This window comes from Lactuca sativa, chromosome 6 (assembly GCF_002870075.4).
Source record: "Lactuca sativa cultivar Salinas chromosome 6, Lsat_Salinas_v11, whole genome shotgun sequence".
In the NCBI taxonomy this organism is placed as follows: domain Eukaryota; kingdom Viridiplantae; phylum Streptophyta; class Magnoliopsida; order Asterales; family Asteraceae; genus Lactuca; species Lactuca sativa.
The window spans coordinates 157,390,829-157,404,809 of NC_056628.2; positions in this window are offsets into that span (position 1 = coordinate 157,390,829).

The window sequence follows — 13,981 nt, forward strand, 5'->3', positions numbered from 1 at the left end:
TATATATATATATATATATATATATATATATATATATATATATATATATATATATATATATAAGATCAAGTTATTTTACCGTTAGTAGGCGTCATTCACAAAGCCGGTCTATAAGGGGGTATAAGGTTGTTGCCTATAAAATGGAAGCTTAATGGGTGTCCACTCTCACCCACCGCTTCCTTGACTGGTGGAGGGTCGTTAGCCAAACGGGTAGGAAAATGACTTTAATTCTCATTAAAAGTATAATGATTATTATAAAGTAACTAAATGTTATATAAATTCCCAATCTTAGTTTCTTTAGGAAAATGTGAATTTGGTCTTAACCCCTGAAATTACACTTTGCACCTTGCTTAAGTCATTAATGGAGCGCGTGTGGTTAACCGGCACACTAAGTTGGATTTAACAAGGTTGGCAAAGGGTGGCTTAAGGTTTATCATAGATCGGAAGAGCATGTGTGGTGAACTGGCACATCAATTGGGTGATACATATTAAGAGTACCAAGTATATTTGCATGGTTATGATGGGTTTTTAGCAAAACACCATTCCTATGGTGTACATGCAAAACCCTAATAGCTTTTGGATCTAGTTTGTCTAATGAACATGAAATTGAATATCCAAAGCTATAAACCCTACATCTAGCATACAATTGATCATATTAGCATAAAATAGGGTTTAGATCTAATCTTTGATTGTTATATAGCAATAACAATCTAATCCTTGGCTTTAGAAATCTTAGTGCCTCAAGTGTTGCACCTCTAATGGACTCACAAACAACACTAAGCAACAAGATGAAGAAGAGAATAGAGGGGAGACACCAAAAACGGCTAGAAACCCTAATCGAAGTGTTTTCTGCGTTTTTGGTGTATAGAGGGCATTTATATACATGAAGGCTATTAGGGTTTACAACTAGGAAACCTTAATATGGCTGCTTAAGCCCTAAGCAGCCCATGGACTCCTTTAACATATCCCTTGGACGAATTCCTTATCGGTTCCCATAGAATTCGTCTAACCTATATTATTTAGGTAATCCATAGCCAAATTACAATTACCTTATAATTACAAATCCAGTCCCCTAAGTTTAATTCATCTCTTTTAGCCACAAAATTAATTCTTAATTAATTCTTGACTAATATTAATTAAACAATATGATTTCTCCTTTAATATATTATTCTCATAATATATTAATAAATCGTAATTAAACCTTTCTCTCCTTAATTCATCCTACATATTCCTATGGTGAAGGCAACCCAAAAGGACCATGCTCATAATCGTGTCAAGTACATACCAAAACAGTTATGGACTTAGACACTAATCCAACAGCCTCCCACATGGATAAGTCTAATAACTATTTTCTATATGACTTCAGAACCTGATCAACAATCGTAACTTTCAAAAGCCGCTGTCAACTCTGATCTTATCAGATAGCGTGTCCTTTAGATAAGGGATAATATATTCCTCCATTCTCAACAGACTATAATTAAATACATCAACTTAGTCTTGGCTTGGCCAAGCGCTTAGGTGTCATCACTAAATCATCGAGGGGCCCATAGATATCGCTTTTAACCCACTTTGGGTAAAAGGAATGGATAAAATTTGACTCATATGCTTGCTTGCATTCACTAATCGAATCTGACACAACAATAAATTTTGTAACACCAAGTTACTGGTGCGTTTACTTATTATCAATGTGCAACCGACCAACAAATAACAACTCACACGTCTCGATTTCAAGAATATACAATATTATCATCTCACAATCACTCGTGATAAAATCCATGAAGTGATTCTCATGAGCGTGGGTTTAATCCAATACTCTAATCTTATCAAAGCACTCATGAACTCTGAAGCAAACTTGTGCGATGTCTAAACACTTCAGACAATCTACAAACAAATTCATGACAATCTACAAACAAATTCATGACAATCTTCCTTCATACCTACTCCCAACGTATGACCGACTGTAGATGTTTGAATAACCTAGTTATTCTGGAACTCAAAACATACAAACTGAAACACAACAATAATACTTAATCCTATATGGCCCCAAACTTGTGAGAGTAAATAAAACACTTTTGTTTAAACACTATATTGATTACCCATTATTCATCGTTTACTGTTTCAGAAAAATTAACTTATTACTCAAATTACAACAGTAGTTGTCCCATGCACAAAGCATGCACACTATGTTTCCTATGGTCCTTACTTTGTGAGATGGATCAATTGAAAAACTTTTCCAACGATGCTCATTTCACAGTTCCCAATCCTTATCATTAGTGTTAGAACACAAGGTTCTTGACACTACTAGAATATGCTAGATTCTAACATTTTATGCAACATTCCTTTCGCAAAGTCATAAAACAAAAGTTGCCAAAACTTGGCCAATGAAAATACAAAGTACTCTATCGGAAATTGTTACAAGACAATTCCATAGACGTGAAGTCTCACATTGAAAGTACATTCCTTTCAACATCCTTCTTGCATAAAAATTTTCTAATCTAGACATACACTCTCAATCTCCAACTCCCAATATGGAAACATTTCCATATTTTCCATATGACAACTCATTCTTAATACAATCTTATCTATTCATAATAATGTCGATATGGTCCATCCAATACCATACTTCCAACTACTCAAAAGCGACCAATCCTCAACGATCTTTGGATCGTCCTCTGATAGTTGTTTAATTATTTTAGTCAAAACCGATTCTATTCCTTTTTCCCTCTTAATGCACTAGACATTTGGAAAACTTTAGAATGGTCAAATATTATAGCATTTGAAATCGATCCTATACCCGCAGCATATGGGACACGATGCACAATGTCTTACATAAATATATGATACATTATCAATCTTTTGCCGTAATATTTTATGTGTCACATTCTCACAATTCGAACTATGAAGAGGGTGCCGTAATCATAACGAAATTTAAGAGCACACTATGTATCCTTTGACTAAATTTATTAAAATTTCTCAATTTAGGTTTCATATTTTGAAACGAAGTATAATATTTTCTCCCTTAATTATAGCAAAACAACTTGCAATACTTGCCATAATAATCATACAAACATAACACTCATGCTCCCACTATCATGATGATTATTATCATATAAGCATAACACTTATGCTCCAACTAGCTTTGACATGTATTCAGAAAACAGCTGAACTTCCAGAAAACAATGCTTATTGAATTTCTGAAGTTCATATTTCCAATTCCAGATGCTTCGATAAGCCTTTAACTAAGCTTCTTAAACTTATACACCTTTTCCTTAGATAGCTCATATGTTTGTCTAAACAATTCAAAATTTATATCAATAAGTCCCAAATGTTAGTCTAATTGCCAAATCTCACAATTCGAACTATGGAAAGGGATGTCGTAACCATAATCGAATTTGAGAATACAATTCTCACAATTGCTATCTTCTTAAAATCTCTCTTAGTGAAAGCATTTCCTCACAGTCATTTTCATGAAAGAGGGAATCTTAAAACACTTAAATTTTATGGTGTATGTGTTCCTATCCATGTGAATTTGCCAAAACCAAGTTTGCGACAAATCCAAACTCATATCGATTGAACTTTCTTAATCTTGACTTCTTGCCTTATGGTAACACGAGTGCCCACCATGTCTTCCAAGTAGTTTAGCAACTTATTCTTACATATAAATGTACTTTCCATCGATCAAGTCCCTTTGTCTTTATGCATTCAAATGAGAACTCATAGAACTCACATACATAGTTAACTCAATTGGAATGGAACAGAAGCGAAATAATGTCAACACGATAGGTTGTAAGCCTTAAGTCGTGTGCTAGTGATGATCGATAAGGTTTATTCTTCATTTGTTCTTGAAACTTTTTCAAGACCGTTAAAACTCCCACTGACCTCTTGACATATATGATTCTCTTGTCAGAAAACTTTTCTAGAAAAAACAAATATTCAAGAGTTAGTGTAGTTCTTATCAAGACAAAACACTTGACATAATTGGTCCTAGTTGGTCTTTGTCTTATCCAAGACAACACAACTTACCAATTTCAAATGTGGAATTTGGAAAACTATAACTCTAAGACTTGATATTGGAATGAAGTATGATTGACTTCTTGATTTAACCATTTCCACAATTCTCGATTCCTCTTCTTAGACATACAAATGCACTAAGACTCACTTAGAGGATCAATTGAGATATGGTTCTTAATCATTAAGACTTATAATAAAAACAATAAAAGGTACTCTCCCTTCTTTTAGAACATAGAAAATTTTATCTTTCTGCCTACTTGATCCTTCTTTATTCGTTCTGCTATTCATTGAAACTCTTTCAATCAACTCAGAGTTACACTTAATCTTATAAGTATAACCATATTTACTAAACTTTAGTAAATCATGACGAATATCTTCTTCACTCTTATGGTAGACTTGATCAACGTACGACCGAGTGTACTCAATCTCCTAGTCTTTCAATTGACACTTTGTCAATGAATTAGTCTAAATTTCCCAAATGTGAAAGTTTTTCATTCATCATACAATACACGTTGCATGATTCCAAGTTTCTATCCACTTGAAACCTGGGCGATGAGAAACTCTCCCTATTTGGTAAACTATTGACACTTCCACAAATGACCTAATTAAGAATCAAATCCATTAATGATAATAATAGAAACCTTCAAACATCAATTTTTCATACATGCCATTGAAAGGATAAATAAAAAAGATAAAATCAATATTTATCTTATCGCGGAAAAAATTGTCCTTACAATGCAATTCAATTGAAAAACTATGTTATTACATATTTCTTAACAATATATTCTAACTCCAATTAGTAGCTCAAGAATCCAATCTTCAAGTAATGCGATCAAAATCCATTTCTTCATGATTAGATTCAGCTCACTTCTTCCCTTAAGCTTCCTCTCTTTTCTTCGATCCTACAAAACATCAAAATGTAATCTTATCACATCATGTATTAAGAATCTAGAATACGAACATAAAAGAGTTATATAATGGATTTTACCTGAAGTAGAGCCATACGTCTTGACTCTCCCATCTCTTAGATCTGTAAGGTAAATAGAGCAGCTTCATCTCCAATGCCCATTCTCTTGGCAATAAAAGCAAATGGTCTCCTTTGGCACAACACATGAGACAATCTCATGCTTAGTCCTTTCTGGAATTCCAATGTTGCCAATGTCCATTGATGTTTGGGAGTTTGATTCACCAGACAAATTTGCTTGACCAGCACGCCAAATCATTGTTGATTCAGCAACTACAAGCAAATAGGTGAGATCAATGAGGGTGACGTCGTGATCCCTCATATAGTACTCTTTAACGAACTCACTATATGATTCAGGAAGTGACTGAAGAACCCAGTCAACAACCAATATTTCTGAGATATCGAAACCCAACATCCTTAACCTATCAATGTGTGACTTCATCTCTAAGATGTGTGCACACATAGACTTTCCATCTTCATGCTTAATCGCCAATAGTGCTTGAGTGAGCTTGAACTTTTCAAGCCTTCGAACATGTGGGTTAGGGAAAACAATTGGAGGAGGTGGAGGAAGTGAAGCATGATCTGTTGTTCCTCGATCATATCGTGGAACACCGTCTTCATTTGGAAAGGTTGTTCCATGGGATTTGGGAACACCACGATTGTCAGAACTAGACATCTACAAAACAGGAGAAAATTCAAGTTAAGTTGATTAGAATTCTTGATGTAACACCCAAATGATACATCAAGGCTAGGATCCAACACAATACTCTACAACCTAGAAGAGGGATACCATAATCTAGTCGCAAAATATTTGAAGGTAGGTAAATGACGATTTACCAATTTCCACCATAAAAAACGAAAAGGAAGTTTAAGTTTTAAACGAATTGAAACTCCTAGATCTTTTGAGATTCATTGAACTTTTCAATGGCATGTTTAATCTCGATTATGCCCTACTATTTGTGACTGGGATGCCGAGGATCACAAATAAGGTGTGAATAACCATACAAATCACGTGGTGCACTCAATGCTACTATCACGTAATCAATGTGCCGGTTAGCCACACACACTCCACTGATCTATGACAAACATCGAGTCACCCTTCGCTACCAATATCATCCCCAAATTAGTGTTCCGGTTAACCACAAACGCTCCACTAACGTTTGACAAGGGTACGAAGTGTAATTCCATGGATTAGCATAAAATTTCACATTTTGCCTAAAGTAACTATGATTTGAGAATTTGTAAAAGCATTTAGTTACTTTGTACTTCATTATACTTATAATGGAAGGTTTCTGTCCTATCCTACCCGTTCGGCTAACAACCCTCCACTAGTCAAGAGTGTGGTGGGTAAGAGAGGATACCCATTCAATCGCCATTTTATAGGCAATTTCCTTAAACACTCCTTATAGACCAGCTTCGTGAATGAGACCTACTAACGGTAAGACTGACTGTTTACTCATATATATATATATATATATATATATATATATATATATATATATATATATATATATATATATATATAATATTAGATTTTTAATGATATATATAGTATAGGGTGTATTTTACATTTTTAAAATACTAGGTGGTTCAATTTAGTAAATTATACTTTTAATTTAATTAAATGTAAAACAAAACTTTATGGGTTTCTTAAATCTCTTTTAATTATACACTTTAATTAATTAATAAAACCATAAGGGTGTTATTTAAACTTTTCAAATTACTAAGGTTTTAAAATACAAATTTTCAAATTAAGACTTTTAATTAATTTTAAAATCCAAAACTTGAGGGAAAGTTTTGAAACTTTTCAAAACATTAGGGTTTAACTTATTTAAATTTCAAAAACAAAACTTTTAAGTTCAAATTTAAACTATAAAACCTAAAGGGAGTAATTTGAATCTATTTCAAACTTTAGCAAGAACATACTAGATCAAAAATTCGAATAAGACAATTAACAACTAATTGGTGGTTATCTAATTTGGACCTAGTCCAATTTCTTGCAAGATAATTCACTAAATAATTCAAATAATTAAATTTAATCATATAAGGAAGTAATTATTTAATTAATATTAAGTTATCTTTTATTTTGGCAAGGATAATCACCCAATATTATCAAAATCTAATTTTTATCAATAAAAAACGTTTTGGTAACTATCCCACATCCAAAGATGCACAAAATCCCGAAATTACCTCTTTCTGACCAACTGACTCGTCAAGCTCACCATGGACTCGACGAGTTTAGCCATGAACTTGGCGAGTCCAGCCCCCAGAAACCCTAATTTTCGATTTTTAAGCAAGAATAATCCATTATAGCATCAAACAAACAGCCTTGGCTCTGATACTACTGATGGGTTTTGAGCAAAACACCATTCCTATGGTGTACATGCAAAACCCTAATAGCTTTTGGATCTAGTTTGTCTAATGAACATCCAATTGAATATCCAAAGCTATAAACCCTACATCTAGCATACAATTGATCATATTAACATAAAATAGGGTTTAGATCAAACCTTTGATTGTTATATAGCAATAACAATATAATCCTTGGATTTAGAAAGCTTAGTGCCTCAAGTGTTGCACCTTTAATGGAGTCACAAACACCATTAACCAACAAGATGAATAAGAGAAGAGAGGGGAGATACCAAAAACGACTGGAAACCCTAATCCAAGTGTTTGCCATGTTTTTGGTGAATAAAGGGCCTTTATATACATGTAGGATATTAGGGTTTACAACTAGGAAACCCTAATCTAGCTGCTTAAGCCCTAAGCAGCCCATGGACTCGTTTAATATATCCCTTGGATGAATTCCTTATGGGCTTCCCATAGAATTCATCCAACCTATATTATTTAGGTAATCCATAGCCCAATTGCAATTATCTTATAATTACAAATCCAGTCCACTAAGTTTATTAATGTCTTTTACCCACAAATTTAATTATTGACTAATATTAATTAAACAATATGATTTCTCCTTTAATATATTATTCTCATAATATATTAATAAATCATAATTAAACCTTTCTCTCCTTAATTCATGCTACATATTGCCATGGTGAAGGCAACCCAACATGACCATGCTCATAATCGGGTCAAGTACATACCAAAATAGTTATGGACTTAGACATTAATCCAATAGGTTATTCACACCTTGTGTTGTGATCCTCGGCATCACAGTCAGAAAACTTGAAGGGCACAATCGAGATTGAAACATGCCATTGAAAAGTTCAATGAATCTCAAAAGAATCTACGAGTTTCAAAACAAATTAAAACCTAATAATAGATTTCGTTTTCATGGTGGAAATTGGTGAATCATCATTTACCTACCTTCAAATAATTTATAGCTTGGATTACCGCATCCCTCTTCTAAGTTATAAAATAGTGTGTTGGGTCCTAGCCTTAATATTACATTTGGGTGTCTTATTAAGGACTATTTATATATCTAATCTAAACTTGTCTTTCTTCTTTTTCAGATGTCTTCCAATAATGTTACTTTTGGCTCAAACCCTACTGGCTCCTTCTCTCTCATGAGCCTTTGTGGGAGAGTCATCTTTGATGGAACTAATTTCAATGATTGGATTAGGAACATAAGGATGGTCACTCTCTATGAGGACAACGAATATGTCCTCGACAAGGAGCTGAGGGTACTTGAGGAGTCTTCTGCTACTCCAGAGGAGATCCCTGACTTCAGGACTCATAAGAGAGATGCCACTAAACTGGCATGTATCATGCTAGCCACGATGAAAGTCGAGCTCCAAAAGTCCTATGAGGACTTTTATCCTTTTGATATGCACCAGGATTTGATGGAAAGATACCACCAAAGTGCTCGTCAAGAGCGATATGAAATAATCTCCTCCATGATAACAACCTGGATGAAGGATGGTGAACCCATCACGGGCCACATGGAGAAAATGAAATGGTTTGTGGACTGTTTGCTGAAATTGAATGTGAACTTCCCCAAGGAGTTGGCTATTGATATCATACTACACACCTTACCATCATGTTATGATCAGTTCCGAATGACCTATCATATAAACAAGGATGAGGTCACACTCAACAAACTTCAAGGACTTTTGAAGACCGATGAAAGTTGTCTTAAAGGTAAATTAGTTGTTACCACTCCTACTTTTACCACCGCCCCTGTTCTGGCCATCGGGCAAGGTAAAGAGAAGAAGAGGAAAAGCCCTTCGAAGGGTACCAATGGAAAGTCTCTTGATGGCTCCTCTTCAAGTAGATCCAAAGGTGGTTCTGTCACTCCTTCTGCCAACCCTAAAGAGGCTGAATTCTTCTATTGCCATGAAAGGCGCACTGGAAGCGAAACTGCCCAAAGTACTTGCAAGATGTTGAGGATGGGAAAGTGAAACCTAACCATGCAAGTATTTACACTATATTGTCTAATAACGCACAATATTATAATTCTTGGGTCCTTGATACTGGTTGTGATATTCACATATGTTCTGATTTCCATGGACTAAGAAGAAGTGAGAATGAGGAGCAAGGGAAGATAAATTTGATCATGGGGAATAGGAAAACTTCCCTTGTCACCAAGATTGGAGTTGATTCTTTGTTACTAAGTAGTGGGTTAAGATTAGATTTTTATAAATGTTGTTACTCATCTGAAATGGCGAAAAATATTATTTCCTTTCAAGGTTTGTACAAATAAGGATTTACTTTTTCATTTGATAATGAATGTGGTGGTATTAATGCTTTTTATAATAATGTTCTTTATTTCAAAGCATTACCTTGTGATGGTGTATATGAAACTGTGTCGGTTGTAGATAACCTAGGAAATAATGTATTGTGTATTGATTCTTCCACTAGCTTGGATAAAGCATCATTACGGCATTGTCGTCTTGGACATGTTATCAAGAAAAGCATAGGCTAACTCCAAAAGGGTGGAGTCTTGGAGTCATTTGACCTAAAGTCAGAAGATAGTTGTGAATCTTGTTTACTTGGAAAAATGGCAAGGTCACCCTTCACTAATACATATGCTAGGGGTGAAGGTTTGTTGGATCTCGTACACACAGATGTGTGTGGACCCTTCAGAACCACCACAAGGGATGCTAATCACTTCTATATGACTTCTACTAATGATTATATTAGATATGGCTATGTCTACTTAATCAGGCATAAGTCAGAAACCTTTAAAAAGTTTAAAGAGTTTAAACAGGAAGTGGAGAATCAGTTGGGCAGGAACATTAAGACGCTTCGATCTGATCGAGGTGGTGAGTATCTTAGTACAGAGTTCCTTGACTATCTTAAGGAATGTGGGATTGTCTCACAATTGACACCTCCCAGAACTCCACAGCTTAATGGTGTGGATGAGAGGCGTAATTAAACCTTGTTGGACATGGTTCGCTCCATGATGAATCGAGCTTCGCTATCAATCTCATTTTGGGGGTATGCCTTAGAGACTGCCGCTCATATCTTTAATCTAGTCCCTACCAAAAAGGTAGCCAAAACACCTCACGAGATGTGGACTGGAAAAATTCCCAATTTGGACTACATCAAGATTTGGGGTTGCGAGGCTTTTGTGAGGCGCGAGACTCACGATAAACGCGAACCTTAAAGTGAGAGGTGTATTTTCATCGGCTGCCCACATAAATCCTTTGGATACCTCTTCTATAGACCCAATGATAATGTGGTCTTTGTAGCAAGGAGAGGAGTCTTTCGCGAGAGAGAGTTCATAAGCCAAGGAAATAGTAAGAGGCAAATTGATCTTGAAGAAATTCAAGATTCAAGTGGTGAAGGAACCTCAAACCCTAGCAATCAACCTAAGGAGTAAACTCATGTTGATCAAACTGACGATTCTGTACCTCTGAGGCATTCCACTAGAGTTAGGAATGCACCTGAGCATTACTATGGTTTCCATGTTACGGCTGAAGGTGATACACTTATCAGTAACAGTGCACTGGTAAGTTTGGATCAGCCTAACAGCTACACGGAAGCCATGGCAGGCCCCGAGTCTAGTAAATGGAAAGAGGGTATAGACAGCGAGATACAGTCTATGTATGACAATCAAGTTTGGAACTTGGTTGACAATGTACCAGGTCGTAAGAAAATCGGGTGCAAATGGATCTTCAAGAAGAAGACCAACATGGATGGGAATGTACACACTTATAAGGTGCGACTGGTTGCAAACGGCTTTTGTCAAACTCCGGGAGTTGGCTATGATGACACATTTTCACTAGTAGCACAGATTAAGTCTATTAGGGTTTTGATAGCCATTTCTACATTTCATGATTATGACATATGACAAATGGATGTCATAGCCCCTTTCCTTAATGTAAAGTTAGCTGAGGATGTTTACATGAGTCAGCCAGAGGGTTTTGTCAGTACCGAGTACCCTAACATAGTGTGTAATCTTGAGAAATCCATCTATCGATTGAAACAAGCACCTCGCAGATGGAATCTTTGTTTTGATGAGAAAGTCAAAAAAGTTTGGTTTTTCTAGGAGTAAAGATGAATCATGTGTATATGTCAAGGGTAGTGGGAGTATGGTTAGATTTTTGGTATTGAATGTGGATGACATACTACCCATTGGAAATGACATATCGACTCTGGAGGAGGTGAAGTCCTGGCTTGGGAAGTGTTTCACTATGAAGGACCTTGCAGAAGCTGCCTATATCCTAGGGATAAGGATTTTGAGAGACAGGAGTAAGAGACTAATTGGACTTAGTCAAAGTACCTACTTGGATAAGGTGTTGAATAGGTTCAGCATGAAGAATTCCAAGAAAAGAGAATTACCGATCCAGAGTAATGCCAGACTGAGTAAGACTTGGAGCCCGAGTACAGAGGTTGAGATAGTTGTGATGATTCGAGTACCATATGCTTCTTTTGTAGGCTCGATCATGTATACTATGAATTGTACCTGTCATGATGTGGCTTTATCTTTGAGCATGGTCAACAGATATTAGGGGAACCCTAGTAAGGCTCACTGTACTGTGGTAAAGAATATTCTCAAGTACGTGCGGAGGACTAAGGACTGGGTCCTTACCCTCCGTGGGAGTGATAACTTGAGAGTAGTGGGGTATAGTGATGCCAGCTTCCAGACTGATACAGATAATTTCCACTGTCAGTCAGGCTGGGTCTTTACCTTAAATGGAGGAGCAATTACTTGGAAAAGTTCCAAGCAAGAGACAGTGGCTGATTAAACTTGCGAATCAGAGTACAAAGCAACAAGCGAGGTAGCAAAGGAGGTAATATGGTTGAAAGGGTAACTCACCTCGTAGTAGCTGCTGATCTGTGCGAGAATCCTCTAACTGCTGCCGCTGCTACTACGGAACTCCTCCGACTATAATTCCCACAAAAGACTTAGTCATACACTGCTAACTGTTGTTAGGCTAAAATGACTATTTTACCCCTGACCAAATCAAGTCAAAGTCAACTCCCAGTTGACCTGACTCGCCGAGTTGGTTCGCCAACTCGCCGAGTCCCTATCCTTCCATTTGTCCTTATACCCGTCTCTACTCGTCGAGTTAGGAGACGACTCGATGAGTTTTCCTTCTAATTTAACATCGGCCGAATCTTCATCTGACTCGCCGAGTTGTATGAACAGCTCGTCGAGTTCATCTTCATCCTTAAGAAGATTGCCTTGGACTCGCCGAGTTCGTTCATGCACTCACCGAGTCCCATGAACTTCCAGAAAAAAGGCTTAGTTCAGAACGTTGGGTCGCTCTCCGGGACTCCCTAAAACCTTTCCACACTCAACTGGGTCCTTTTGACCCTCAACTGATATGGGACAAAACCTTGGACTCGCCGAGTCCAAGAATGGACTCGTCGAGTCAGTCACATCCCCTCACTAAAACTTCGATTTCGGATGTACAACCCTCGAACAAAAGATAGATCTATGCTTCTACAATTGACCTAGAACGTAAAGTTACAACCTTTACGTGCTTGCATGGGACTTTGAGCTCAAAAGGTCCTAACACAACCTCTTACAATGCATGGGGCCCTCTTTGAGTGCAAATTCCACTCCTTTCTGCCTTGTAAGCCCTCTAAGGACCTAGATCTGAAGCATCAACCCCTAACCATGCCTGCAATCATGGTTGGTGTCCAAATTGGCTTAGAAAAGCCCTAAAACTCCACAAAAAGGGATCTTTCAAAAGATCAAACAAGGTATAGAATTTATACCTTCTTTAGACTCCAAATGATGCTCAAAATCGGATCCCTCTAGCCTCCTCTTGATCCTTCAAGCTTTTGCTTCCTTCCTTGGATCACAAAAGCACCAAAATCACTCCAAATACCTTAGATTGCTTCAATAACGGCTAGGGTTTGCTATGGGGGTCTTTTGGGAGCAAATGGGACGAAGGAGGCTGAGTTAAGGTGTTTAAATCGGGTGCAAACCCTCGGGTTAGGGTTTTTGTCCAGACGGGGCCTACTCGCCGAGTCTAGGACCCGACTCATCGAGTCCACAGCTTAAACTCCACGTCTCATCCTGCTTCTACTCAGCGAGTTGTTCCTTCAACTCATCGAGTCAAAGGCCAAAATGCAAAATATTTTAAAGAATTAACAAAAGAATATGTACCAAGAACCAAGTGCTACAAATTTCCGTGAATTATTTTAGACTTCGTCCTCGAATTCTGCTGCTCGATCCTGAAACAGCTCGGGGTAATGCTCCACCATCCCGTCCACCGGCTCCAAAGTCCACTCCGAACCCTTCCAGTGTTGCCATTGTACCTTCACGAGTTCCACTATTTTGTTCCTCAAATCCTTCGACTTCCGGTCGAGGATTGCCACCGGTCGCTCAATGTAGTTCAGGCTGCCATCAACCTGAATGTCCTCCAAGGGTACCACCGCTAAGGCGTCCACCAGACACTTTCACAGCTGAGAAACATGGAAAGTGTTGTGTATTTGACTGAGTTCGACGGGCAAATCCAGCCTAGACGCCACCTTTCCCACCTGGGCTACAACCCTGAACGGTCCAATGTGCACGGCGTCCAACTTGCCCCGTTTCCTGAATCGGATAACACCTTTCCATGGCGACACCTTCAAGAGAACCATATCCCC